Source organism: Pan troglodytes, chromosome 10, assembly GCF_028858775.2.
Source record: "Pan troglodytes isolate AG18354 chromosome 10, NHGRI_mPanTro3-v2.0_pri, whole genome shotgun sequence".
Classification (NCBI taxonomy): domain Eukaryota; kingdom Metazoa; phylum Chordata; class Mammalia; order Primates; family Hominidae; genus Pan; species Pan troglodytes.
Window position 1 is genome coordinate 38134771 of NC_072408.2, and position 27603 is coordinate 38162373.

The window sequence follows — 27603 nt, forward strand, 5'->3', positions numbered from 1 at the left end:
CTCACATAACTTAGCCTCAAACAAATAACCAGGGCTGGTCAGAACAGTAAGCATCACCCTTAGAAGTCTGCTCTTGGCCACTGCAAATCTGCCACCGGCCAGTTTCATTGTAACCCCTCAGCTCAGGGTCCCCCACGGGGATCGCTGGTCTCCAGAGTGATCGCTGACCGAGGCGAGGCGCTGGAGGCCGCCCCAGCTCGGCTCTGCCTGCTGATTTGGCGACCGGATTTCCATGCCCCTCCCTGGTCCCGAGCTAAAAGGAAACATCCTGGAGATGGGGGATGGGGTGGGGGGTTCCTGAACCCTGAACCCTGACCCCTGCTTGGTGAAACCACCCCACCCCAGCTCAGGGGTCGTCAAAAGCACCCTGGGGAACCTCTGCCCTTGGGAGAGAAAGAAGACACTGCACCTTTAAGTCTGCAGCCGGTTGAGAAAAACAAGCTGTGATTTATATAAGCGGGAAAATCATGTGATTTGCAGGAACGCTCCCTCCTCCCCCGACCCCCTCCCCGCGTCGCCTCCAAGCCCTTCCCAGAGGGGCCCGGGCGGCGGGCTGGGCCCGGCTGCCCATGAGGGGCGCGGGCGGGGGGCGCGCCGAGCCTCGGTTCACAAAGCCTCTTCCCCGGGCGTGCATTCCCGCAGCTCTTCCTTGTGGACCTCAGACGCGGGGACAGGCGGCGGCGGGCTCTGGGGCGCGGCAGTTTGGTCCCCACGCTGCCTCGCGGCGGGCTGCCGTTCAGGGGGTCCTCGGTGGGGCCCCGCGGTCCTGTGCCTCCGAGGGCGCAGGAGGCCCACTCCCCCGACTGGGTCGGCTGCTGCCCGTCAGGCCAGGGTGTGCGGTGGAGAAACTGAGGCTCTCCTCCAGCTGCTCTGGGAGAAAGGAAAGCCGGGGACCCCACACACTGGCGTCTGTGTCCCAGAACACCCAGCAGGGGGGAAAGCAATTTAAGAAATAATCTGGTTGGCAAAGGGCGTAATGAAAATCAGCCATTTCTAGAGCTGAGGGGCGGTGGTGTTTAGCCCAGAGGACCTAGCTAGCTTTCAGGGAAAAAACGGATGTGGCCTTTCAGGCAGAGCCCAGAAAAAAAGACCTGTGATTAGGAGACCCTAAGAACCAGCAAAGAACTTCTAAATATTGGAGGGGAGGTGGTGTAGCTGCGAAGAGCCCACACCCACGCTGAGTTAGCTCTGACAGCTTCTAAAGGAAAGGGAGATGCTTAGATTATCCTGAGAAACTGGAGGATCTCCTGAGTGACCTGAAAAGGTCATCTCACCCATCCGCCTGCGGCTGGAGTAATATACGGAGCCCATCCCAGGACTCCCAGTGGGAGAGGATGAACAATCACTTCTGAAACCAAGCTCAGGAGAAGTTGAGGAGCTTTCTCAAGGGAGAAGAGCTGCCAGGAGAAGCAAGTGTCTCTCTCAGTGCCACTTCCTTTCCATAAACCATAATGATGGGCTCTGAAATTGTCCAAGGAAGGAAACCCATGGCTTCTCAGAGCAACCAGTACCAGGGGTTCAAGTTCGTCAGCGAGCATGTTGAAGTTCTGTTTTATTTTCCTCCATTGGTCACCTGCTGGGGATGAGGCATAGGCCTAGTGTTGTCACCTGGAGGAAAGACATGATGCAATTAACAAAGCTGCTAATGCCTCCTCTCACCCTGACCTCTGCTCTCAGCCTCTGTACCAGCCCACCCTCTGCATCCTGCACAGCCAGCTGGACCCTGAGAGGTCCTCCTGGCCCTCCTCCCACCCGTCCTTTCCCTGTCAGATGGAGGGTCTTTATGCTGAGATCACTGGAGAAACAGAGCTTCAGTGCACTCTGTCACACCAGCAATGAGAAAACCTTTCTAAAGGGGAAAGCTCACAGTAGGCAGATTCCTGATTATTCCATAAATCCTGGAGAAGAAAAATATAGGTTAACATAAGGATTCAAGAGGATGGCACTCTGTGTGTTCAGGCATATGCTAACTTCACTCATTCCGTTATTTAGTGATTTTGTGATTTAGGGTGTGCCTGGCACTGAGCTAGGCGCCGGGGCTACCACATGAATAAGACAGAGATGGCCCCTCCCTGAACCCTGCCGCGTGCCCTTCCACTCTGCCTCCCAGGACAGGAGGCTATGATACACTTTCCTCTCCTGCACCAGCATATGTCTGTCTCCTTCCCAGCCCACCCCTAGCAGGTGTTGCCCCCAGCCCCAGCTGCTTATGTCTCGTGTGTTCTGCCAAGAGCTGCTTCTGTCAGAAGGCACTAACTCTCTGGTGATTGGGTGGTGGATAGAAGAGGTAACCTAAAGGCCTGTCCAGAAAATGAGATCAAAGTTGGCAGCCTCCTGGGCCCCTCCCAAAAAAGGATATAGCCACCACCATTTATAATTAATTCAGGCCCCACTTCACTCTGTCCCACCTGCTTTCTGTCTCTCTCTCTTTTTTAAGATCTTTTTCTGATATGCCTGGCTGCCCCAATGCAAGTCTCCTCTTTCTGAAGCTTCCTGTGCCACCAGGGGCCTGTCCACCTCAGAGACCTCTCAGGTGCAGCTCAGCTGCATCCACAGGGGGTCCTGAGTCCCTAGGCCCTGCACAGATGTCTACCCAGGGTCTCTTGGTCTCTTCCATAGCTATGAGGCCTCCTCATTGAGGGTGCCCAAACACCACCCTTAATCACAAGTCTGCCAGCCTCCACCTTCTAACCCTCCTAGACCACATCAGCCCCTGCCTTATTCCAGTATTTTCCTGATTTCGCCTATTTCCAGCTTCCCTCAGCCATTCACAAGCACAGCCTGATGCTGTGCATAGGAAGACCTGGCAGTAAGCCTATGGTGAACAAATATTTTTAATGAACAAACAGAAATTATGGCCCCAAACTGAAAACACCCTGGAAGCCACAAACTCTGTTACCTTCCAAAGAAGCCAGATCTGGACCGCTGAGGTTTTTAAAAAATGGAATGAGCGAATTAGTGAAATCAGTTCATCACGGACACTGTCTCTTTCAGGAAATGAAGCCTCCGAAGAAAAAAGGCATCCTAGCCCCTGCCAAATTCCATTCTGTTTCAAATTAGCCTTCCAGTAAAATGAGGGGGCTGTCCTAACTGGTCTTTAAGGTCCTCCTAGTACCAGAGCTCTGAGGCTCTGTATTTCCCCTGAACAACCTCTTGGAACTCTCCACATTCTCATAACAGAAGAAAATGCATTTGTGCTCTGGGCTGAAGCTCAGAAGTGGGCTTTCACGACAGTCATTTCAGGCCTGTTTCCCTTTTTCTCCCTTCCCTGAAAGGGCCTCTGGTCTTTCCCAAGCTGCCTGAGTAGAAGGAAACACACAGCTCCCCCAGAGCAGAGAGGCCCGCGAGAGGGAAAGCTGGCCCAGGCCCAGGGCAGGCTCGCCTCTGACTCTGCAGGGACATTCTTCCCTCCCAGCCAGCAGGGAACTTCTGGAACTTCTAAACAGCACATCCTCGAGCCAGCCCAGGCCCCCACGGCATCCTGCACCCCAGGTTTACAAGCTTTTTAATGGTAAGTAACACATTTGGCAAACCTCCTCAAGTGTGAGCCAAGCCAGGCCTTTTTCCCCAAGTCCCAAGTAACAAAGGGATGCTGGGCTGGGCCAAAAACAGGATCTATCTAGCCAGATGAGCCTAGAGCCTTGGTTCTCGGGGCCAAGGCTGGACAGGACCAGAGGGAAATGTCCTCGGCCAGCCTCACTCTGGTCTCCGTCACCATGCAGGCTGGTCCAGAGATTTCAGGATGCATCACTGATTCCAGGCAGGGCTCCATCCCCGGCCCACACTCAGCCCAGGACCTGGCCAGAGAATCACCAAGCATTCCCGGCAACACGATGCACGGCCCATTTTCCATGCCGGGCTCTTCCAGGGTCTCTGGGTGGGAGCAGCCCGGCCTTCTCACTGGGTTCCTGCTATGTCTGGGGGGTACAAAAAGCTTATGTTGGCCAGGCGCAGTGGCTCATGCCCGTAATGCCAGCACTTTGGGAAGCCAGGGCAGGCAGATCAATTGAGGACAGGAGTTCAAGACCAGCATGGCCAACATGGTGAAATCCTGTCTCTACTAAAAATACAAAAATTAGCCAGGTATGGTGGCACATCCTATAGTCCCAGCTACTCAGGAGGCTGAAGCAGGAGAATCACTTGAACCTGGGAGGCGGAGGTTGCAGTGAGCCAAGATTGCGCCCCTGCACTCCAGCCTGGGCGATAGAGCGAAACCCTGTCTTAAAAATAAATGAATAAATAAATAAAGGTATATGTCTCCATCAGAGATAGTCAACTGTCATATATCTCTGCTTTCAGATGATTTTAAAGAGAAGGTGTTTTGAAAGCTCGAGACATGTTCTGGGCTTGGCTTTGGCTCTACCTCCATCTCTGTTTTGAGAAACACAGTCCTCTTCTCTGTGTATCTGGAAATCTTGGAGGCACTGAGCTGTGTTGCAGGGACTTCCTCATTACCCAGGCTGTGCCTTGTCCAAATGTTGCCAAAGGTCTCCAAGAAGAGAAATCCATCCACTCCTTCCTTCAGGCTGTCTAACTGGCGTGCCTGCCCTGTAATATCCAAGCAGTGACCCCAGCCCCATTCCCCTAAGGGTAGGGACTCCATCATTGTGTCCCCCCAAGCTTGCAGTTCTCTCAAATCTTGTCACAACCCCCCACCTTCTGGGTGCCAAGATGCTCAGACGGTTTGTGATTCCTCTGGTGACCTCTGGCTGGGATTCCCTGCTTCCCACCTCTCACCTTCTATCTGCACCTCTCCTCCCGCAGCTGCTCTCCTCTCCCACCCCCTCTTTATCACCCTTTGCTTAGCCCCATCCCTGCATTGCCCCAGCCACCCCCAACTCACATGGCAGCAGACTTTTACTCAAGGTTAGGGGTCATAGAGAGGAAATGACAGTAAGCAGATGAGAATCTACGAATAGACATTACCCTGAAAGTTCACCAACCATCTCCCACCTCAGAAAACTTCTCACTGTCCCCTAAGTCCCAACTTAAACCATCTTCTCTCCAGCCTTCCCCTTCTCTTCTAGACCCTTCTACCCAAACTCCAAGTTCCTGGGGATTCATCTGGCAAAACAATTTGTCTTGCCTTCCGCATGCCCAGAAAGTCTCATTGTTCTCACCAGAGCGCTTCCCTATCAGGGTTCATCATAGCATAATCCTCAAAACAGAGGCATCTACCTCCAGGATAGATGCCAGCCCGCCCCTGGAATGATAAAGCACAGCATTTTGTTTTCTATGTAACACTTTCTTCCTATCCACCCGCCACCACCGCCCCCTTACATCTGGTACCCCTGACAGTCAAGAAATCCACCCCAAAATGTTCCTGTTTTCTTTTTCCTTTTTGCTCTTTCTTTCCTTTTTCTTTTCTTTACTCCTCTATAGGCATGGCACATCACTGATCAGCATTCCTGCTGCAGTCGAAATGGTGATCTAATTAAAAATAAGTCAGCATGAATCAGATACAAAAGCACAAAATATTGTATGATTCCCCTTACATAAGGTACCTAGAGTAGCCAAATTCCCAGAGACAGAAAGTAGAATAGTGGTTACCAGGAGCTGGGGAGAGGGGAGAAGGGGGAGTTATTGTTTAGTGGGTGTGGAGTTTCAGTTTGGCAAGATAAAAAAGATGGAAAATGATCATGGTTGCACAATAGTGTGAATGTACTTCATGTCACTAAACTGTACACTTAAAAATGGTTAAAATGGTACATTTTATTTTATTATTTTTATTTATTTATTTATTTATTCATTTACTGAGATGGAGTCTCGCTCTGTCACCCAGGCTGGGGTGCAGTGGGGCCATCTCGGCTCCCTGCAACTTCTGCTTCCTGGGTTCAGGTGATTCTCCTGCCTCAGTCTCCCGAGTAGCTGGGACTACAGGCACCCACCACCATGCCCGGCTAATTTTTGTATTTTTAGTAGAGATGAGGTTTCACCATGTTGGCAGGCTGGTCTCGAACTCCTGACCTCAGGTGATGCGCCCACCTCGGCCTCCCAAAGTGCTGGGATTACAGGCGTGAGCCACCGTGTCCAGCCAAAATGGTACATTTTCCGTTATGTATACCTTACCACAATACAAACAATAACGTCAATAACATTCATTCTGACCTCAAGAGAGACCTGCAGTTAATTCCACAAATAAGGGCTTTTCCCTCAGCAACTTTGGATCACATCACTTCTGTGAACTCCTGTGCAGAGAGGCTGAGCTCAGGAGATCAGCCTCACCCGCCTCAGGCTTGGTGGTCAATCATCTTTCTGCTGACCCCACCCATGTGGCTGTAGACTTTATGATCCCTTCCAAACTGATGGAAAACAGAAGAAGCACACAGCAGCTGCCACTGGAATAGGAGCCTTCAGATGTTGGTTTTAAGCCTAGTTCAGTTGTTAACTAGCTATGCGGGCTTGAACAAGTTATTTAATCTCTCTTGCAATATCCTTATAAAGAAAATGGAGAGGATAATAGCCGGTCCCCAGTGAAATAATGGATGCGAACACACTTTGAGAAGTGTGTGCAAGCTGGTTTCATCATCTCTTAAACATCTCAGATATAAGAAGGAAGTTGCTACCTGGAAATAAGGAGGTAGATGGCAAATAGCTAAGTAAATACAACGTAAAAATACCACTTTGATCTTGGGCCAATGTCCCTAAATCATCATCCTCCTCAAAGATGGAATGAAGCAAGGTCCTTCACAGTCTGGTCTCTACTAAGAAAACCCCATTTTACTGAGACACTGATTTTCCCCATGATTCGCTTTTATTCAGAGCCAATATCCAGCTTTGTCCACAGGGTGCCCGCTGCGTTGCTTCACTGATGTGAGGAGTGGGTTCTGAGCAGGAGCATCGTCGGGGAGGAGTGGGAACAGGATAGAGGGAAGGGCTGATTCCCAGGAGCACGTGTTCCCAACAAGGCCCTCTCATAACGTTCACAGCACTCGGGCATGTTGACTGTCAAAAGACAAATGAAAAGGTGACAGCATGAGTAGGGTAGATACAAGACTGCAGTCTCATAAAAGACGGTGGCCTGATAGTGGCTTCAGATGGTGGCATTGGCTGCCCCTCAGTCTGGCTGCCAGCTGGTCCCGCTGCCCTGGCTCTGGTCCCTTGGGATGTAAGAGGCAGCACTTCTTGTCAGGAAGTCTCTCTTTCCCTCAGGCCTTAGGAAGAAGTTCAGGTCCCCACAGCCCAGGTGAGTCCACACTCTTCCTCCCTCTGGCCTCCCCTGCCTCACCAGGACCCTCTCCTGTCCTTCTCTCAGCTGTCCCTTCCCACCTCCAGGGAACACCCAGAGGCACAGGTCCCTGTACTCCACGTCTCTGGCCCCAGCCACACTCAGGCCCGTCTCACACACCTCACAGTGACCCAGCTCAGCCCAGATGGAAGTCATCTGGTTAGGGCTTCAGACTGATTTCACCAACAATGACGTTATGCTTGTCCACACCCATTCCCACATCACCTCCTTCCGAGTCCCCTTCCCACTCACACAGGCAGTGCCAAGAAGTGAAAATGGAAGCAGACTCAAAGAACCCAGGCTGGGGTTGTGTCTGGGGACACGACTAGGGCCCAGGGCTTGGACCACGGACAACTTCAGGCTCCGACCTTATCCAGCCCAGCCTCCCAAGCCACTGCCACACCACAGCTGCAGAATCTGCAACCTACAGGAGCTCGCTTTTCACTTAAAGCCAAGGGAGGGGAACGGAGAGATTTCCCGCAAAGCCGTTCTCTCCTAGGGTAGCCTGTTTCCCTGCTTGCCTCTGGGCCTCAGGACACTCAGGGTGGCCAGTCCTTGCTGCAGCCCCACAGCCTTCAATTCAAGCCAGCCAGGGGTGTCTGCGTATCACCACACCCCAGGTCCAAGGACCCAGAGGGGCAGAGGGTTGTTGCGGGCTCTGAGAATGTCACCATGAGTTGCAAAATTTATGGGATTTTAACTTTACCCAGCCAGGGCAGACCCAGAGGACCTTGATTCCATGGACGACCAATGGAATAAACTGTTTCTACAAATGGGGCCTCATCCCAACCTCCTCTCCACCCCTCCTCTCAAATGTGGCCTGTTTAAAAGCAAGCTGCTGTAATCTTACCACACCTTCCTGGGAGCTGGGTGGAGGGCAGGGGTAGGGGTGCTGAGCAATCACTGTGGCTGAGAGCTCCCTGGAAAGCGGGAGGGAATTCAAGAACTCCCCATTCTTGAAAGAGCCAGAGTGGTTCCTCACGAGAAACCATGGAGTGTCACTGGCCGAACCGCTAGCACAGCCTGGAATGTATGAGCCACCAGCTTCTCCACCAGTGGCCCTCTCCACTCCTCCATGGAGGCTGGGAGTGGAGAGGAATAATGTTTCTTCTGAGGCCCTCCGGGGCGTAGCCCATCCCAGCCTTCTCACAGGGTGCTTTGAGGGAGAAGCTGCAGCCCAGCCTCTCCAGCCTCTGCCCTCACAAAGGCACCCTCTGTCACAGCCTCCCCCACGATCCCTACTCCCCGCACCCCGCACCACACACATGCACTTCCTACAGGAGCAGATTCCAAGCCCAGTTAATGTCGGATGCTGCCTCCCGACAACATGCTGGAACAAAGGCTGCTCATGACTAAATGTGCCGGGGTGCTTGTCAGGGCTTAGGCAAACGTAATTACAGGGAGAGGCAAAGCCGCTCTTGCAGCCACACCTGGCCATACAGTAAACAGCACTTTTTCCTGTCGAGCTGGGGGGAGCTGAGAGACAGGGAGGCGACAAACCACAATTTGAATCATTTGGAGAGAAGCTATAAATATAATAATGAGTCATTTGTAAAATATAATTTCATCCAAAAGCCTGGAAAAAAATAGGAAAGAAGTTCTTATGCTATTTCAGGCTAAATTGTTCAATGGTGTTCTGCCAGAACCTGGGGAGGGGACCCAGCTGCCCACCAAGAGCCAGGCTGGGATTCACATACGGACCTTCCCGAGCTCCCCGCCTCCCACCAAGAGTGCTGCCTGGGACAGTGCCTTCCCCGGGCCCTCGGAGTATGGAATATGCCGAGATGGGAATGCTGCAGACTCTAGCGCTTGCTCTGTGGAGAGCTGATAAGAATCATGGACCAGCCAGCCTGACGTCCAGGCTGTGCAACCTCAGAACAGTTTAGGGCAGGCACGCTGTTGTTTTTGGCAAACTCTCCCCCAGCCTGGAGGCCCTACCAGCCTTTCATGCTCAGGGTGGCTTTTCTAGTGCTGTTCCAAAGTCTCTTCTAGAACACCGGGAAGACTTAATTCTAGCCCTGGGCCCCAACTGCTCTGGGGGAAGAACGTGGAGCCTTTCTAAAGCTCTGTCTGAGGGAGGGGGCTGAGGTCACACTAGGCTTGGCCCAGGTCACCACTACCATTCTGGGTAGTTGTGAAGAGCATGTGCTCTGGAACTAGACTTTTCTTAGGTTCAGTTACATCTGGGCCACTTAATATCTGTGTGACCTTAAGAAAGTTACTTAACCTCTCTGGGCTCAGTTACCTCATTTATTAGATGGGTTTAATAATAATTGTACCTTCCTCAAAGGGTTCTTGACAAGATGAAAAGAGTTAATATGGAAACACTTGGAATAGGGCTTGGCATAGTAAGTACTCAATAATGTTAACTAATAAGATTATTATTATTTCTCACTGGGCATCTTGGTACAACAGGAAACCACAGAACAAAGGTACCATGGCATACGTCGTTCACCACGGGTGACCGTGGATACATGGGGTCAGGTCCCCTGGCTTGTCCTGTTGACCCTGAGCAAACTCTTCAATCTCTGCAGCCAGAGGATCCCCCTTATCCCTCCTTACACCCCTACTTTGCCTCTGAACTGAACTGCAAGTAGGGAGAGGAGACAGGGTAGCATTCTACCTACTGGAGTTTGGTTTTGGTTTTGTCTTTTAGAGACAGGGTCTCACTCTGTTACCCAGGCTGGAGTGCAGTGTTGTGATCATAGCTCACTGCAGCCTCTAACTCTTGGGCTCAAGCGATCCTCCCACTTCAGCCTCCCAAGTAGCTGAGACTACAGGCCGCACCACCACACCCAGCTAATTTTTAAACTTTTTTTTTGGAGATAAGGTCTCACTATGTTGCCCAGGCTGGTCTCAAACTCTTGGCCTCAAGCAATCCTCCTGCCTCGGCCTCCTGAGTCATGGGGATTACAAGTGCAACAAGCCACTATGCCTGTCTTCTACCTACTGTTTAGGGGCCCTAAGTCAGTTGCTACTTTAAAACAACTGAACATATCCTGAGCTCTAACTTCAGCCCCTCCTTCTCTTCCCTCTTCTCCACCTCCCTTCTTCTCTTCACTTCCCTCCATACTTTCCTGTTCTTTGTGCTACACCTCTCCTCCTTCCTTGTCTTCTAATGCCAGGGCAGAGCTGGGAGAGTGGGATGAGATCAGTGTACTCAAAGCCTCTGTTCCACCCAAACCACCAGGTCCTTTTCCCTTGTTGCTGAGAGTGGCCTTGAAAACCCTCAGTAACACTTCTCCCCTGCCCTTAGGTGCCTGCTACACCCAGGGAGGCCAGAAGAGGTGGACAGAAATAGTCTCCATGTCAATATGCTGCATTTTCCTTTCTCAGAAATCAGAGCACCACAGCCAGCTCTAGCCCAGAGGGAAAGTAAGAGGATGTTTTTGCAGCAGGTGTCCTTTCTCCTGTAACTACTAAACTGTCGCCCCTCACTAAAGAGGATGGCTTTGCCTATGCTGTCCCCACCCCTTGAAGCGAGCTTCCTCCTCTATTGGGATAGGTAACTCTTTTTTCTTCAATAATTCTTTAATGTTATAAAATACCTGCCAGTGTTCACATTTCCCTGAATGATTTTTAATTCTTTTTCCTTCTTTAGTATGTTTGTTTGAAGTAGGAATCTAAACAAGATCTATATATTGTGATTAATTGATATGTCTCCGAAGTCTCTTGTTTATAGTTCTCTCTCTTTGTAAATCTCTCTCTCTCCCCTTGCACTTTTTTTAATGAAAAAAAAAATCTGATTGTTTATCTTACAGAATTTCCCAAATCTGGATTTTTAAAAAAAAATTAAAATACAGTGATATCATTTAACATGTTTCTCGTCTGTTGTAAAGCCAGTAAATTGATAGTTAGATCCAGTGGCCAGGGTCAGGTTTGGTTATTATTATCTCTTTTTGTTCTTATTTTTTGACAATATTACTTCACATGGGTGGTATATAACACCTGGCTGCCACTCTTTTTGTCACATTGTCAGTCATTGTTGATTGTTGCCTATATTCATTAATTCATGAGAGCATACAAAATTTTGTTACTCTGTTCTGTCATTACTTATTCATTTATTAGATAGAATTCCCCATTTCCAGTGCTCTTAAATTGTTGTGTATAGATTCAGATTTTTATCTAGTATAATTTTCCTTCTGTTTGAAGGACTTCTGTCACTGGTTTTTTTTTTTTTGAGATGGAGTCTCACTCTGTTGTGCAGACTGGCGTGATCTTGGCTCACTGCAACCTCCGACTCCCCGGTTCAAGTGATTCTCCTGCCTCAGCCTCCTGAGAAGCTGGGGATACAGGCATCCACCACCACGCCCAGCTAATTTTTTGTATTTTTAGTAGAGACAGGGTTTCACTGTGTTAGCCAGGATGGTCTCGATCTCCTGACCTCGTGATCCGCCCGCCTCGGCCTCCCAAAGTGCTGGGATTATAGGCGTGAGCCACTGCGCCCAGCCATGTCACTGTTTTTTATAATGCAAGTCTTCTGGTGATCCTTGATATTTTAAATGTCTGAAAAAGTTTTTATTTCCCTTTCATTTTTGAAAGCTACTCTTGTTGGGTATAGAATTCTAGGATGACAATTTTTTTCCTTCAATATTCAAAAGATGTTACTCCATTGCCTTCTGGCTTTCATTGTTTTCAAAAAGAAGTCTGCGGCCAGGTGCAGTGGCTCACGCCTATAATCCCAGCACTTTAGAAGGCCAATAAGGGCAGACAACCTGAGGTCAGAAGTTCAAAACCAGCCTGGCCAACATGCCGAAACCCTGTCTCTACTACAAATACAAAAATTAGCTGGGTGTGGTGGCCCACACCTGTAATCCCGGCTACTCAGGAGGCTGAGGCAGGAAAATCGGCCGAACCCAGGAGGCAGAGGATGCAGTGAGCCAAAATTGTGCCACTGCACTCCAGCCTAGGCCACAGAATGACAGCAGACTTCTTTTTGTTTTTCTTTTTCTTTTATTTCTTTTCTTCTTTTTTTTTTTGAGACAGAGTCTTGCTCTGTCACCCAGGCTGGAGTGCAGTGGTGTGATTTTGGCTCACTGCAAGCTCTGCTTCCCGGGTTCACACCATTCTCCTGCTTCAGCCTCCCAAGTAGCTGGGACTACAGGTGCCCGCCACCACGCCTGGCTAACTTCTTGTATTTTTAGTAGAGACAGGGTTTCACCATGTTAGCCAGGATGGTCTCGATCTCCTGACCTCGTGATCTGCCTGCCTTGGCCTCCCAAAGTGATGGGATTACAGGCATGAGCCACTATGCCCAGCCTTTTTTTTTTTTTTTTTTTGAGATAGAGTCTCACTCTGTGGCCCAGGCTGGAGTGCAGTGGCACAATCTTGGCTCACTGCACCCTCTGCCTCCTGGGTTCAGGTGATTCTCCTGCCTCAGCCTCCCAAGTAGCTGGGATTATAGGCACGTGCCACCAAGCCCGGCTAATTTTTTTTTTTTTTTTTTGAGATGGAGTCTTGCTCTGTCACCCAGGCTGGAGTGCAGTGGCATGATATCGGCTCTGCAACCTCCACCTCTCGAGTTCAATCAATTCTCTTCCTCAGCCTCCCAAATAGCTGGGATTACAGGCACCTGCCACCACACCTGGCTAATTTTTTTTATTTTTAGTAGAGATGGGGTTTCACCATCTTGGCCAGGCTGGTCTTGAACTCCTAACCTCATGATCCACCCACCTTGGCCTCCCAAAGTGCTGGGATTACAGGCGTGAGCCACTGCACCTGGCTAATTTTTTTTTTTTTTTTGGTATCTTTAGTGGAAACAGGGTTTCACCATATTGGCCAGGCTGGTCTCAAACTCCTGACCTCGTGATCCCCCCGCCTCAGCCTCCCAAAGTGCTGGGATTACAGGTTTGAGCCACCACGCCCAGCCTGCTGTCATTTTTAATGTTCTACCCTTGTACATAGTGTATCCTGTTTTCCTCTAGCTGCTTGTAAGAAATTCTGTTTCACACTGGTTTTAAACAGTTTGGTTATGATGTGTCTTTGTGTAGTTCTCCAGTTTTTTGTGCTAGGGGTTCATTGAGCTTCTTGGATTTGTGGACTTACAGTTTTCATCAAATTTGGAATATATTTGGCCATTATGTCTTCAAATATTTTTCTACTCTCCTCTTTTTCCTGGGACTCCAATTACACAAATACTAGGCCACTTGAAGTGCTCTGCTCTTTTTTGTTTTCCTCAATATTTCTTCTCTGTGTTTCTGTTTGGATAGTCTCTATGACTATAGCTTCAGATTCATTTGTTTTTGCCTCTGCAGTGTTTACTCTGCTATTGATTTCATCCAGTATATTTTTTATTTCACATTATATTTTTCATTGCTAGAAGTTTAATTTGGATCTTTTTAATATCTTCCATGCCTTTATTTAGCATACTTAATCTTTCTTTTATTTTCTTAAACATGTAATAACTGTTTTAATGTCCTTGTCTACTAATGTTCTTTTTCTAACATCTATGTTATTTCTGGGTCTGTTTCTATTGATTGGTTTATTTTCCTTGTTATTGGTCATATTTTCCTCATTATTTGTATGCCTGTATCCAATAATTTTTGACTGGATAGTATACATTGTGAATTTTACCTTGTTGGGTGTTGCATATTTTTATATTTCTGTAAATACTCTTGAACTTTGTTCTGAGACACAGTTATTTGGAAACAGATCTTTTCAAGTTTGATTGTGTTTAAACTTTGTTAGTTAGGACCATAATATCCACTAGTTTAGTACTAACTTTGCCCCACTACTGAGATAATACCCTTCTGAGTACTCTGTCTGATGTCTTGTGATTTATGAGGTTTTTCAACTGGCTGGTGAGAACATATACTCCAGGGATTATTTCCTCTGCTCCTTTTGTGTGGTTGTTTCCCTAGACTCAGATACTTTCCTCACATACATGCTCTGATCAGTACTCAGCTGAAGACTCAATGGGACCCTCTGCAGATTTCTGCCTCTCTCTCTCGCTCTCTCTCTCCTCCCACCTCCTGCCCCCCCACCTTTATTCTCCTCCTTCATCTCTCTGTAGCTCTCTCCTGTCTGGTACACTGCCCTTAAAACTATAGCTGCCTTGGCCTCCCTGAATTCCCTGTTGCATCTCCTCAGCTCAGAGAGACTACTGGACTCTGCCTGGGTTGCTCCTCTTTGCACAGCAGCCTGGAAACTCTCTCAAGGCAGTAGGATGGAGCAAATGTACAGCTCAGTTCACTTGTTTTCCCTCTCTCAGGGATCACTGTCCTGTGCTGTCTGATATCCAAAACCATTGCTTCATATATTTTATACAACATTTTAATTGCTCCAGGAAGGAGGGTAAAGTCCATCCCTGTTATTGCATCTTGACCAGAAACAGCAGTTGTTCTGGATAACTTCTGCTTAAATTTGTATATTCAGTTCAGGACCTTGCTTTCAGAAGATATCCCTATGCCCCACCATTATCTCCACCAGTGCAGGTTGGAAGCTCTTCTTTAGTGAGCTTATAATACCCTACCTGTGAGTATGATTATCGCTCATGAGTCTCTCTGCAGGGCCACCAAGTTGCTTTCTAGTCTGTGAGTTCATCTGGGGTACAGTTATGTCTACACATCTTTGTATTCTCCCTGGCATTTTGCATATAGTAGGTGCTGAATTAAATGTTTAGGAGATCTCAGTAAACATAAGATTCAGTTTAAAAAAAAAGAAATAAAAAGAAAAGAAAAAGCAAACAAGAAAGAAAAATAGAAAAAAAAGTAAATGTTTAGGAGAATGACGCCAGGTGCAGTGGCTCATGCCTGTGATCCCAACACTTTGGAAGGCCAAGGCAGGAGGATCACTTGAGACCAGGAGTTTGAGGTCAGCCTGGGCAACAGAGAAAGACCTTGTCTCTACAAAAAAAAACTGAAAACATTAACTGAGCATGGTGGCATGTGCCGGCAGTCCCAGCTACTCAGGAGGCTGAAGCAGGAGGATCACTTGAGCCAGGAGTTCAAGGCTGCAGTGAGCTGTCACCATGCCAGTGTACTCCATCCTCAGCAACGGAGCAAGACACTTATTTTAAAAAAACAAAAAAAGTTTAGGAGAATGAATGGAAAGAAACCCATAGTCACTTGGCCATCACCAGCTATAACTAAACAATGATAAGACCATACCTATAACTGGCATTTACTATTAGACTCACCATAAACTATGGGCACTGACACTGACAGCTGTCTCTGTGCACCTCCCTCATCCTGAGCTGACCTGGCAATGTCCAAATCACTCCCAAGAATGTGACTTTAAATATCCTGACCTTGACAATCCCAAGGCCTTCAATGGAGGGTGTGTGGCACTGAGACATATGAGTCATTCAAGGTGCCAGAAAAGTGTCACTGCTTCACTAAGGCTTTCAGAATACTCCCTGTCCTAAGGTGAGATGGAGGAAAGAAAATAAACATGGAAAAGCTTAGTAAACACACTCCCCAGGGTTTGTCACATTCTCTACCTCCCACAGATGTGTCCAGAACTCTCTGACTATACAAGGGACACTGACAGAGGATCCCAGGCACACTCACTGCCAGGTCAGTGTCTGGACAAAGCAATCCTAATAGAACCAAGGCAGAATCAAACATGATCAAGAAGTAAGGGAGCAGGGACTCAGGGCAAATCAGTTCCTGGAATCATAGTCTGCATACTTCCCAAAACCACCTTGGTTCCAGAAACCCATGCTTTTCAGGTCTAATAGACAAGGCTGTGCTGAGCTCTCAGTCTGGGCCCTACACAGTGCACAGATACTATCAGGACAAAATGAGTCCTGCTGATCATCCCTAAAGAATTTAATACTAGGCCAGGCGCCGTGACTCATGTCTGTAATCCCAGCACTTTGGGAGGCCGAGGCCGGTGGATCACGAGGTCAGGAGTTCGAGACCAGCCTGACCAACGTGGTGAAACCCCGTCTCTACTAAAAATACAAAAACTAAAAACACATATATATATTAGCCGGGTGTGGTGGCATGGGCCTGTAATCCCAGCTACTGGGGAGGCTGAGGCAGGAGAATCGCTTGAACCCAGGAGGCAGAGGTTGCAGTGAGCCGAGATCATACCACTGCACTCCAGTCTGGGCAACAGAGCGAGATTCCGTCTCAAAAAAAAAAAGTAATAATTTCCTTCAATGCAGTGTTTCCCAAAGCGGGGCTCCCTGGCCACCCACATGTGAATCATCAAGGATATTTGTTAATAATGCAGATCCCCAAGCCCAATCCCAGATGGAAGGAATCAGATTCTTTGGGGATGAAGCCCAATAATCTGTATTTTTAATAAACGTCTTCTGTACACAAAAGTGTGAGAACCACTGTTTTAATGTTCACAGAAGACATTAAAGCAGTGGTTCTGTGAAGACAAATTTGTTGTGCTTTGGGACCTGAGAATTATGTTAGGAGTTGAAAAGTCTCCAGCCATTGTCATCTGGGCTTGAAGTTTCTTTGTGGCCTTCAAGTTTATTTGCTTCTGGTTGATTCTATGAGCTAGTATATGAAACCAGAGCTCTTTTTTTCCCCCCTCTTGAGACAGAGTTTCATTCTTGTTGCCCAGGCTGGAGTGCAATGGCGTGATCTCGGCTCCCTGCAACCTCCACCTCCCAGGTACAAGCAATTTTCCTGCCTCAGCCTCTCGAGTAGCTGGGATTACAGGTAGGCGCCACCAAGCCCAGCTAATTTTTGTATTTTTAGTAGAGATGGGGTTTCTCCATGGTGGTCAGTCTGGTCTAGAACTCCCAACCTCAGGCGATCCGCCTGCCTCCGCCTCCTAAAGTGCTGAGATTACAGGCATGAGCCACCGCGCCCGGCCAAAACCAGAGCTCTTTGTGAGACTAGTCTTTGAGTCTGGAGTCTGGCCTGGGTATTTCTTTCACTAAGCAAATAGGTCTTAGTTCTCTACCCAAATACCCAGCCTTACGTTTAGTCTCAAACTGTACCTTTGAACAACTTGAAGAAACTGCCTGGGAGGCACTCTAAATCTGGTCGTTGCCAATAGGCTGTGTCCCACTTACATCTGTCATGGAAGTTATGGTCACCTTTGTTTTAGGAGGAGTAAAAACCAGGAGGTGCTTGGGAAAGGGCTAGGGATAAGCCATCAACCATATCCCATATCCTATATCCCATATTCCATATCCTATAGCCCACATCCATATCCCATAGTCCATAGCCCATATCCCACATCCATAGCCCATATCCCATATCCCATACCCCACATCCATACCCCATATCTCATATCCCACAGCCCATGTCCCATGTCCCATATTCCATATCCCATATCCCACATCCATAGCCCATAGCCCATATCCATATCCCATATCCATATCCCACATCCATATCCCATATCCCACATCCATATCCCATATTCCATATCCCATATCCCACATCCGTAGCCCATAGCCCATATCCATATCCCACATCCATAGGCCATAGCCCATATCCATATTCCACATCCATATCCCATATCCCACATCCATATCCCATATGGCATAGCCCATATCCCATATCCATATCCCATATCCATATCCCACATCCATATCCCATATCCCACATCCACATATCCCATATCCATATCCCACATCCATATCCCATAGCCCATATCCATATCCCATATCTCATATCCCATATCCATGTCCCATAGCCCACATTCATATCCCATAGACCATATCCATATCCCAGGTCCCATGTTCCATATCCCATATCCCATATCTTGTATCCCATATCCCATATCTCATATCCCATATCCCATACAATGCACTCCCCCATCCCTGCTTCTGTTCATATTAGGTTAGTGCAAAAGTAATTGCAGTTTTGCAATTCTTTTCGATGGCAAAAAACGCAATTACTTTTGCTCTAACCTAATACTAACATACCTTGGGACAAAGTTTTCAGGGCTTTCTAGTCCTCTCAGCCATGGTTTTTTTGTTTTTTGTTTTTTGTTTTTTTGTTTTTTGTTTTTTTTTTACCGTAGGCAGAAAGGGCTTCTCTTATCAAAGCTGTATTTTCTTCCTTCTCTGTTTTGGGGTAAGCTAGTTTGAACATAAGCTTACCATTTTTTTTTTTTTTTTTTGAGACAGAGTCTCGCTCTGTCACCCAGGCTGGAGGGCAGTGGCATGATCTCAGCTCACTGCAACCTCCACCTCCTGGGTTCAAGAGATTCTCCTGCCTCAGCCTCCCGAGTAGCTGGGATTACAGGTGTGCACCACCATGCTGGTCTAATTTTTGTATTTTTCGTAGAGACGGGGTTTCACCATGCTGATCAGGCTGGCCTCGAACTCCTGACCTCGTGATCCGCCCACCTTGGTCTCCCAAAGTGCTGGGATTACAGGCGTGAGCCACTGCACCCAGCCAGCAACTTACCTTTTTACAGTACTTTATTAATAGTAACAAGAAGGAGCCAACCCAATCCAACACTCTACATTTTTCTACTAAGTAGTGTACCGCTGCAGCCGCAGTAGGCACACAATCTGCACCCCAAGTCACAACAGGAAACTGTATAGCTAATTAGATGGCCAATTTCTCAGCCGAAAATGTAGGGGTTCTTTATCCTTCATCTTACCTCTTTGGTTGGACAATCCCATTTTTAGGGCCTGTCTCTTGAAACACCTTATGGAACTCATTTCTGTATCACTTAGGAATCTTTAGGTTGCAGTAAACCAATCTCCAATTCAACTGGTTTAAACAATATGGAGAATTTATTGGCTCAATTTACTGTGAAGTCCAGAGGAAGAGGTGGCTTTAAATAAGGCTTGAGGCCAGGCGTGGTGGTCACGCCAATAATCCCAGCAATTTGGGAGGCCAAGGTAGACGGATTGCTTGAGCCCAGGAGTTTGAGACCAGCCTGAGCAACATAGCGAGACCCTGTCTCCACAAAAAAAAAATTTTAATTAGCTGGGGACAGTGACGTGCATCTGTGGCCCCAGCTACTCAGGAGGCTGAGGAGGGAGGATCACTTGAGCCTTTGAGGTCAAGGCTGCAGTGACTGTAATCACACCACTGCAGTCCAGACTGGGCAACAGAGTAAGACCCTATCTCAAAAAAAAAGTAAAAAGTAAATAAAGCTTGATCCAAAAGTTCATACAATGTTACCATGAAGTCAGTTCCCCCCCTTCTCTCTCTGCCTTTCATGGCATCATCATGTTTCATATAGTGGTCTTCCAACAGCTCCAGATTTTCCCATAACAGTCATGGCATGGCTATAGCAATTCACACCTTACATCTTCATACTAGTAGCTGCTATAAAAGTCCTGAGACTCACATTCTCTCACTCACTTAAAATGGATCAAGTGCCCATCCCTGAACCAGCCACTGTGGTCAGTGCACTAATTAACTTAGCAATGGTTGGGAAGAAGAGCTCATCACACCCAAATCACATGGTTGAAGATGTGAAATCCTCTAAAGGAAAACCATGACTATGGTAGCAGGCAGGGAACAGACACTGGCCAGGCACCCAACAAGGGGTTTGTAGCCAAATAGCCAAAAATGAGTGTGATCTACTAATTTTTTCCCATACTTTAGTCAAAGTGATCTTACTAAAACTCAGATTCAATCCCATCACCCTCCTGTCTTAAATCTTCAGGCTTGCCATTGCCTTTTGAATAAAGTCAATATTTGTTCATATGGTTGGCAGGGTCCTGTATGATCTGGCCAATCTCTCTTTTCTTCCTCCATCGCACTTCAGATAAACTGACCCTTTTTAGTGTCTTAAATTTGCCATGCCCTTTTTGAGCTTTCACACATGGTCTTCCCTATAACTGAACTTTCATCATACTTCTTTGGCTAATTCCTACTCAGTCCTCAGATTTTAGTTTAAAAGTCACTTCTTCCTGGAAGCTTTCTCTGAGTCCCTAGTACTGAGTCATGTACCCCTCCACAGACTCCACATCACCTCTAATTTTTTTTTTTTTTTTGACAGAGTTTCACTCTGTTGCTCAGGCTGGAGTGCAATGACATGATCTCAGCTCACTGCAACCTCTGCCTCCCGGGTTCAAGCAATTCTCCTGCCTCAGCCTCCCAAGTAGCTGGGATTACAGGCACGCGCCACCATGCCCAGCTAATTTTTTTTTTTTTTTGTATTTTTAATACAGACAGGGTTTGCCATGTTGGCCAGCCTGGTCTCAAACTCCTGACCTCAGGTGATCCACCTGCCTCGGCCTCCCAAAGTGTTGGGATTACAGGTGTGAGCTACTTCACCCAGCCTCCAATTTCTTATATATATCATTTTTTAGTGTCATTGGCATTTAATAAAAGATAAGGAGATCATTACCATGGTCCTCAAGAAATGACCACCTGAACTAAAAGCGTGGCTGCAGAGACAAACGAGGGAGACAGGGTGATGAAGGAAACATTTAGAATAACTCCCATGTTTCTGGCCTGGTTAATAGGTTAATGACACTGGTGTCATGAGAAGGAGGTTAGATCCTATCAAGCCGTGATGGAGCTGCAGCAGACAACTTTAGGTGTCCTGTACTCTATACCCTCTCTCCCTGCTCAGATTTGGGTGCAGCTGTGGCAGACAGTCCACATGGCTGTCTTTCTGCCTTGGCTGGCTTTCTGCCTTGGGCAGCCCAGAAAAATGCAGGGAGGTTAATATCCCCAGCACAGCGCTCAAGAAATGGGGCGTGAGAGACCATTGAATAAGTGCCCTGGCCTCCTATGCTGCTGGGGGCCAATCTGAGATGCACTCTACTCAATTCCTTATGGGCCCAGCCAGATCGAGCTTCATTTGCTCACAGTGGTAACCAGCTCAATAACATACTCTTTGTGGCTTTTCCTTCTTCCCTGCCTCACTCTTTTTGCTCTCGCACCCTGCTTCCCAGGATCATCTCCAAAATAAACTCCCTGAGCTCAAGTCCAAGTCTCAGTCCCTGCTTTCATCCCAAACAGAAACCATTGAAGACTCTTTGACAGAGAAAATAAGAGGAGAAGCAGGTTGAGGGGCAGCTGGCACCTTAGCCACCTATACTGTGAGAAGCCCATGGGACAACACAGGGCCATGATGTTGGCAGGGATTTGACTTCTGCTCAACCTACAGAACATTTTCCCTTTATTTGTCACTGTTGATCTCTCTCTTTGACAGGCTTCACTGACACAATCCTTCCCTGGTCTTCCTCCTACATTCCTGGCTACTACTTTCAGTTTCCTTTGTAAAATAAAGTTGCTAGTGTTGAGGCTGGGTGATGGGTACATAGGAGGTTGTGATAGAATGTAATACTTTTGTGTGTCTTACTCTTTCCAAGATACTTTTTGTTTTTGTTTTTTGTTTTTTGTTCTTTGTTTTTTTTGAGACAGAGTCTCACTCTTGCTGCCCAGGCTGGAGTGCAGTAGTGCAATCTCCCTCACTGCAACCTCTGCCTCCTGGGTTCAAGCGATTCTCCTGCCTCAGCCTCCCAAGTAGCTGGGATTACAGGCACTCACCACCACGCCTGGCTAATTTTTTTGTATTTTTAGTAGAGACAGGGTTTCAACATGTTGGCCAGGCTGGTCTCAAACTCCTGACCTCAGGTGATCCACCCACCTTGGCTTCCCAAAGTGCTAGGATTACAGGCATGAGCCACCACACCAGGCCTCCAAAATGCTTTTAAAGAATAACTTTTAGGCCAGGCATGGTGGCTCATGACTGTAATCCCAGCACTTTGGGAAGCCGAGGCAGGAGTTTGATCACCTGAGGTCAGGAGTTCGAGACCAGCCTGGCCAACATGGTGAAACCCTGTCTCTACTAAAAATACAAAAATTACCCAGGTGTGGTGGCGCATGCCACCACTTGGGAGGCTGAGGCAGGAGAATCGCTTGAACTCGGGAGGCGGAGGTTGCAGTGAGACGAGATTGTGCCACTGCACTCCAGCCTGGGCAACAGAGTGAGACTCTGTCTCCAAAAAAAAAAAAAGAAGAACTTTTAAATGGGGTTTCTCTTCTCATTTCTTCTTCATCAACCTAATGGTTTTCAAATGTGTGCAGAAGGTTACATAAGTGTCACCTGGGGATCTTGTTCAATGCATGCTCACCTTGCCCTACTTGAATGAGCCCCTACTATTTTTCTGACTTTATCTCCCATCACTCCCTTGTGCCTACATTGCTCCAGCCACACTGGTCTTCCTCCTCTTCCCCAAACACACTGATAAGTCCTCCATGCCTCTATGACCTTTGCACTTGCATAACCACAAATGACAGATACCACTAAATGATCTCTGCTCAAATGTTACCTCCTCAAAGCAGTCATTCTAAAATAGTGTGCATGCACACACACACATACACCCTCTATCACACTGACCTGTTTTATTGTCTGCATAAAACCTGTCACTATCTAAAAATATCTGGCTTACTTACTTGTTTACTTGTATTTTGGCCACTAGCTCCATATTGGCTAGCACTCCTAGAAGGTGAGTTCCTATTTACTGCCCTATCACAACTCTGGGCATATTCAAACAGCTTAATGAATATGTGTTGTGTGGATGAAGAGCTATATGCCTACAGGACTTGGGAGGGAGAGCTGGGGGCATAGACATAGGAGCTGGCATCATCACAACAGTAACAGTGGAAACCATTTCGCAAAACGGTTTGCCCAGTAAGAGTGGGTAGAAGTGAGGAAAACCAGAATAGAATCCAGGAGATCAGCCACAGAGCGGAAGAAGGAAAAGGAGCCTGGAAAGGAAACCAAGAAGCAGCCAGAGAGGCCGGACAAGCGCTAGAGGGAGAACTGCCGTAGAAGCCAGGATAGAGAGAGTTCAAAAAGAGGAGGTGGTGGACAGAGCAGGCCAAGATGAAACGTACCCAGTGGATTCTTGTCACTAGGAAGTCACAGGAAACATTCAGTTTTAGTAAAATGAGGGGCAACTGGCAACCAATGAAAGTCTCTGGACAAATGCCCCAGCCTCCTGCCATTTGGAGGGACAATTATAATAATAAGCTCAAAAGTACGCCCTTGGTTGGCTTGTCTTCCTTTCCTGTTTCATTCTCCCCACTCCCTTCTCCCTCCTCCCTTTACCCTGCTCCCTAGAATCCCTTACCACATAAACAATTAGCATTTTAATCTGTCTCAGGCTTTGCAATCCAGGAAATCCAAACTAGAATAGACTAGCTGCATTTCTCACCTGTTTCTGTTTTCCTAGGAGGGAACGAGACTTTCCCTTTACATTTCATCGTCCAAAACTGGTTTGTGTTCCCATGTCTAAACTAATTATAGCCACCAGGGAAAGGGATTATTAGGATTCGCCTAGACCAACCATGCTTCATTCCCTGAAGCTGGGCATGCTGGGCATTGATATCAAGCCAGGTCCTGGTTCCATCCCCAAACCGTCAAGATTCCCAAGACTGGCCGGGCGCGGTGGCTCACATCTGTAATCCCAGCACTTTGGGAGGCCGAGGCGGGCGGATCATGAGATCAGGAGATGGAGACCATCCTGGCTACAGTGAAACCCCATCTCTACTAAAAATACAAAAAATTAGCCGGGTGTGGTGGTGGGTGCCTGTAGTTCCAGCTACTTGGGAGGCTGAGGCAGGAGAATGTCATGAACCCGGGATGCAGAGCTTGCACTGAGCCCAGATGGCGCCACTGCACTCCAGCCTGGGCGACAGAGCAAGACTCTGTCTAAAAAAAAAAAAAAACAGATCCCCAAGACTAATGAGTACGGAGGCCCCTGGCAAGGATGACACCTCTCAATCTCTACACATATGCCCAACTGCATCCACCACAGCCAAGGACTGCTGTACATTCACCCCTCCCCTCTGCAGAGCACTATGCTGAGTGCTGTGGGCCAGAATGCTAAGATCGTAACATAGGATTTCTAACCTGACGGGGGTGTCATCTGGACACATTACATACACGATATAATGTGAAAACACAGAGGACAGCACAGTGGATTGCAACTCAGAGAGGGAAGACTTAGGGTAGACTCGGTTGTGCTGAAGAAACAAAAGGCCCCTCAGATTTATGTGTCTCACACTACATAGCGCCCACAGGTGGACAGGAGATTCTACTCCATGGCACCACGTGCACTCCAGAACCTCCAGCCTGAGAGAACAGCTTTTTTGTGTGTTTTTTTTTAGATGGAGTTTTGCTCTTACGCCCAGGCTGGAATGAAGTGGCATGATCTTGGCTCACTGCAACCTCCGCCCCACCGAAGTTCAAGCAATTCTCCTGCCTCAGCCTCCCGAGTAGCTGGGATTACAGGCATGCACCACCACACCTGCCTAATTTTTGTATTTTTAGTAGAGATGGGGTTTCGCCATGTTGCCCAGGCTGGTCTCGAACTCCTGACCTCAAGTGATTCACCTACCAAAGCCTCCCAAAGTGCTAGGATTACAAGTGTGAGCCACCATGCCAGGTCTGAGAATAGTTTTAATCTGGATGTCACCCATCGCTGAGCCAGAGGGAAAGACAGCTCAAAGGGTTTTGAATTAGCAATTGAATTCTGGAATTCTTGACCCAGAAGTGAAATGTATGACTTCCACTCACAACCCATTGGCTAAAGCTGATCACATGGCCCCATCGAACTACAGAGAGCCAGGAAGAGAGATCCTACCATATGCCAGAAGGCAGAGAGGCACAGATATTTAGTGAGCATTGGAAAGACATCTAGAAACCACCAAGGAAGAATGACATTTGAACCAAGATTTGAAAAATATTTTAGTCTTCAATAGATGAAGTTAAGGGCCAGGGAGGAGGATCTGCCAGGTAATTATATAAGAGAAGTCACAGAGGCATGAAATGGCCTGGCTGGTATGACCAAAAGCCAGGCTGAATGAGGGGATAGGGATTGGCCTGGGATCCCCATCCCAGGGGATGGGAAAGGAAGGAGGCAGGAAGGCTGAGCCTAACTGTGAAGGGCTTTGAATCACATAATAAGGATTTTGTACTCTACTAGATGATTGGCAACAGAGAGCTACCAAAGAGTTTTCAAGCAGGAAAGCACCATGATCTGATTTGTGTTTTAGGAAGATAACTTTGGCAGCACAATGGGAAGAAGATTGGATGGGAGAGAGATCAAAGGCTGGGAGACTCTAAGAGGCTGTTGCAGTATAGTCCAGGTAGGTGGTAAGAAGAAACTGAAGTGAGGAAGGGGCTGGGAGAATATGAAGGAGGAGGTAGGTGGGAGAGACAATTCTAATCTAAAAGGACCGCTGCTTCTTTTTTTTTTTTTACTTTTATGGAAATATTCAAACATGTACAAGAGTAGAGAGAATAGTTTAATGAACCCCCACATACCATCACCCAGCTTGGTTATCCATACATGGCTGATTTTGCTTCACTTCCACCCCTCACTTCACCCCACTAAATTATTTTCAAGCAAATCCCCATGTCATACCATTTAATCTTTAATTTCTTCATTATGTGTTCCAAAAGATAAAAACTTCTCTGGAACATGACTACCATACCATTATCACCCTAAAAATTAACGATGATTACTTAATGTTATCAAATATCTAGTCAATATCAACGATGATTACTTAATGTTATCAAATATCTAGTCAATATCAACGATGATTACTTAATGTTATCAAATATCTAGTCAATATCAAAATGTCCCTGATGGCCTCTTTTATTTTTTCCCAGTTGGTTTGTTTGGATTGGGATCTGAACAAGGTCCTCATATTTCTTTTTCCTTTCTTTCTTTCATTTTTTTTTTTTTTTTTTTTTTAGAGACAGAGTCTCACTCGGTCACCCAGGCCAGAGTGTAGTAGTGCGATCTCGGCTCACTGCAGTCTGAACCTCCTGGGCACAAGCAATCCTGCTGCCTCAGCCTCTCAACAACCTGGGACCACAGGTGCAAGCCATCACACTCAGCTAATTTTTAACTTTTTTGTAGAGACTTGGGTCTCGCCATGTTGCCCAGGCTGGTCCTGAACTCCTGGTCTCAAGCAATCCTCCCACCTCGGCCTCCCAAAATGCTGGGATTACAGGTGTTAGCCTCCGTGCCCGACCGGCCTTCACTTTTCACTTGGCCCTCCCACTTTTTCTCTCTTGTCATTTGTTCATTGAGGATTCTGCATCATTTGTCCTACAGAATTTCCCAAATTCTGGATTTTGCTGATGAAATCCCCCGACCACCACCACCATTTACCATCCCTATCTTCCTCCTGCATTTCCTGTAAACTGGTGGCTGATTATAAAATTCTTCTCCTTTTTAACAGAAGCAGAGGGAGAAGGAAAGGGGGAAGGGAATTATTTATCAACACCTACTGTGTGCCAGGCACTGTGTGGGTTCTTGTATAAACATGATCTCATTTAATCCTCACTGATACCCTTTGAGGTGAATATTTATTATCACTATTCTTACAGATGAGGAAACTGGGACTCAGAAAATCTGAGTCTCACAAACTGATCTGACAAAACTGGAAAATGAAGGAACCAGGGTTGGAACCTGGCTGTGTTTGACTCCAGAGCCCCTTCTCATTGCACTACACAGCCCCGGAGTGAAAAGGGGTTTGGCACATTAGTGATGGTGCAGGAAGGAGGTCTAGATAGCCTGAGTCCTGGGACTATTATTCATACTGTTCAGTGTTAATAATACACATTGTGACTTCATATGTGCCAAGTACCTTACATGCATCACGAGGATCTGGACAATGGATGCTTTATTATCCCCATTTTACTGGTGGGGAAACTGAGACAGTGAGGTCCAGAAAGGGCAAGTGGCTTGCTCTGGGCAGTGCAGGTGGTCTCACCAGGTTTTGCTCCCAGGTTTGTCTGCCAGTGGAGCCCCTGTTTCCACCACTGTCCTACATGGCCTCTCCTCACGAATGGCTCCAACCTCCTGGATGCGATGGATGAAGCCGGGTGCAGAGATGGAAAGTGCAGCCCAACTTTCCTAACTGGAGGACTGAAGCGAGAGCTCTCACTGTCGGCCTAGTGTGGATTGACTCCTTTCCACCACATTCCCCAACCAAGGACAGTCTATACCAAGCTCACAGCACTGAGGCGCTGGGGGACGGCCAGCCCACACCTAGCCCCGTCAATCTTGGTGGCATGGACTCCCTCCTAAAGCTTTCTCAGGAGGCCCCATTTCCTACTGCAGCGGGGCAAGAATTCAGGAGGAGCCCACTCAAAGGGGAGACAGAGTCAGTGCTCCCTGTGAGCAGCTCTTCCTCCCCAGAGCTGTCATGGACAATTGGAGAGAAAAACCGGGACATTCTCCCCCACCAGGATATTTTGTATGCTTTGCACTTACTGCTGCGTTCCCTTCATCTAAAAGCTCTAAAATTTCAAATAAAAAGGTACAATGAAAGCAGCAGCAGGATAAATAGCCACAGTGATCTGAGCTGAAACCCTGGAAGCTTTATTCACATCTTTAGAAAAACTCTGAAGGCTCCTAGTAGCAGCTGCAGTACAAAGCCTCACACTTTAATTCTAAGGCTGCCAGAAATAGGTCTGTCAGGCCTGAAATATCACTGCATTTCATTACTCTTAAA

The 27603-nt window shown here is 47.5% G+C and overlaps 1 long non-coding RNA gene across 1 annotated transcript; it reads left to right on the forward strand.

Moving 5' to 3' along the window:
- Positions 1–3355: 3355 nt before the first annotated feature.
- LOC112204990 (uncharacterized) lies at positions 3356–27603 on the forward strand. The gene is made up of 3 exons (XR_008538452.1): positions 3356–3511; positions 25129–25221; positions 25835–27603. It is a non-coding gene; the product is annotated as an uncharacterized LOC112204990 (long non-coding RNA).